The sequence below is a fragment of the Pygoscelis adeliae genome, unplaced genomic scaffold, assembly GCF_000699105.1.
Source record: "Pygoscelis adeliae isolate BGI_AS28 unplaced genomic scaffold, ASM69910v1 Scaffold175, whole genome shotgun sequence".
NCBI classification, from domain to species: Eukaryota; Metazoa; Chordata; class Aves; order Sphenisciformes; family Spheniscidae; genus Pygoscelis; species Pygoscelis adeliae.
The window spans coordinates 2,068,921-2,071,755 of NW_008824941.1; the positions used below are offsets into that span (position 1 = coordinate 2,068,921).

At 36.0% G+C, this 2,835-nt stretch overlaps 1 protein-coding gene across 1 annotated transcript in view; it reads right to left on the reverse strand.

Moving 5' to 3' along the window:
* The window catches only part of PARD3 (par-3 family cell polarity regulator), a 412,448-nt gene that overhangs the window by 218,446 nt on the left and 191,167 nt on the right, over positions 1 to 2,835 (reverse strand). The gene's annotated exons all lie outside the window — the stretch shown is intronic.

Here is a 2,835-nt window from a genome sequence, read left to right on the forward strand (position 1 = left end):
GACATGGCAGGATTTCGTAAGAGCAGCTAGGGTATAGAGCTTGAGAAGATTTCAAAGACTCTTAAAAGTAGAAAAAGCCATATAATGGTAAACTATGCTATAATTACTACTACGCTTGCAGAGAACTCGATGCAACCCCATTTATGCATCAACATAACATCCCCATCAGCCAGGATGGCTCAAATGCTCTTCTTAAGGGACTGAGTGCCTGCTCTCCTCTCTGAGCACGTAATAAGAAAGAAGGATTGGTGCTAAAGGCAATTTTGCACAGATTTAGAATTTTCTTTCCTTTTATGCTTTCCCCTCATTCATTTCCTCTTTCCTCTACTCTTATCTAAACACTTTGCTGTTCACTTTCTATTCTGTCCTTCTTTCCGCTTTCGTTTTCATGCCTCCTATTCTGCTTAGCACTGCATCTATGCCATTGGAAAAATGTGCAAGCAGGTTTTGCAAACAAAACTTTTATCTTGAAAAACTTCACAACCATAAAGTGATGAATAACATCCTCCCTTTTGGTAAGGTGAACAAACTCTGTTATCCAAAACATACGATCAAAAGGCCAATAAAGGACTGATAAACTTCTAGAGGTAAAAACAGAAGGATAATAAGGAAACATATCCATAGAAGAAAGTTTGACCACGTCTGTATGAATCAATAGTACTTTTCCCAGAGAATTAAGGAGATTTTTTTTTTTCATTAAAAATAAGTCTCAGTTTTACTAGGAACATAAATAATTAGTAGCATCTATATAGACGAGGCAGAGATTTTTACACATTTTCTTCAAGTTCAAAAGCCAATATTGAAGACAGATTCTTACTCCAAACCCAAACCCTCAAAAGACCATGAAAAAGCCAAATATTTCCTCAATATAAATAAAGGACATAGTTACGGCATATAATTTTTAGAGGTTTGGGGTGTTTGCTTTGGGGGAGGGAGGATTTTTTGATGGGAGAAGGCCCCTGCTTATTGCATAGGGGAAGAAAGGGAGAATTGAATTAGTATGTTTCTACACTTTTTCACTTTTTTAAATTATTGATTTAATAACCATTGCCTATTGAGTAACATTTGCAAAAGCAAAAGAAAGGAACCGGAAGAAAATTGAAAACACAGCATAACTGGAATTGAACACCAAGCAAATATAAAACAACGGTGGGCCAATGGACTAAGCTACATGACACATCAGATCTTTTATTTTTGGACATCCCTCAAAGTCTTTACTGAATCCTGTGTTTGGTTTTGTATATTTAGGTTTCTACTGAGCAGATCCCCTGCTCAAGTAAGTTAGGTTCACTGCAGCACAGAGCATTATGCTTTACAGCCAGAAGAGGAACAAAGAGCAGCCATGTGCTAGAGTGAGAAACAAGTAGGCAGAAGAGGATTCCTGCCAAGTATCTGCTCTCCCTCTACATCTAGCAAAAGGAGAACCAAGTGTATCTTATCTGCTCAAAAGAGCTGGGGGGACCAGGAGAAAAAAAAAAAAAAGAGGAAACCGAAAACCCCCACCAAGTGCTCCAAAACTGAAGTTGGGTGCATTCCTTTCCCTGCCCACACTGCAGGCAGCTGGAGAAAATGTCTTTGTTCTCACTGAAAGCATGTAGAGGTGTGGGCACAGCTGACAGTAAAGCAGCAGTACAACACAGGTGCTTATAATCAATACCAAGCAATGAACTCTACTTTTCTTCCACTACAATGCAGAGAGCATGGGAGAAACATTTTGGAAATATCCGAGGTCCTCTCCAACTCTGCTCCTCTGCACTTTCAAGACATGGACCCAAGTACCTCCCTTCTCCAGCAGATTATTTTTTTGGGGGGTCAAAAAAACTCAGACAGCAATTGCACGTACCATCCATTTTTCAATGAGAGGAGTTCTAATATTATGAAGAAGTAGATAAATTTTAATATAAAAAATATTTCCCTTGTAACAGAATTTGATTTTCAAGTATGTCTTGATTCTAAACATCTGTATTTAAAATTGGCTTTCCTGTAATAAAACTTTATCATATAATCCCAAACTCAGGACAAAAAAAGAGTTAAAAGTCCTTTGTAGCTCTTGACATAGCTAGCGTCCTTTAAAAAAGTGAGATATTTTATTTCTGTGTTTACGGCTTTTTCATTTTACATGTTATCATTATGTATAAACAGTTTAAGCTTCACCTCAGACTTGACAACCACACTAACAGCCTGGAAGTGAATTTTACTTGAGTTAAAATTCTTATTCAAAATGTCAAAATATAAATTTCTAACATCAATTTTATTAAATAAGTCCTTAGTAGACAGCCAACATTCTTAAACCGGTCTTTTTCTTGGCCTTCACACTGTCTAAATCCCAGATAACTGTGTGAGAATTTCAACCATTTCCAACTATAGGGGATTTACTTGTGACCTTACTTTTGAAGTATCATTCACTCATGCCCTTTCCATCCCCACACTGCATTTACTAAATTTCAGATCATGAATAGAAGTATTTACCACATTACAGAAGTTTGTTCTTAATACTTGTAGTTCTCAGAAAAAGTAGCCTTAAATTAAAAAAAAAATTACATTTTCTCATTAATACATGTCTGTATGGCAATGAAAGCATTGGGTTTAAAGTAACTATGGCAAATAAAACTCTTATACTGTGTTTAAAATCTTGTGACGGTATTTGGTATAGAAGGAAAAATACGTTTATCATCTCTGAAAATAGGTTGATATTCATTTTTGAGAGATATATATAGCAAGTTAGTTTTGCTCTTAATTACTAAGCTGAAATTGGTGCTGGGTCGACAGACATGTGAGAACATAATACCCCTACATGTGTAATCAAAGATTACTTTTTTAAAAATTTATTTGTTC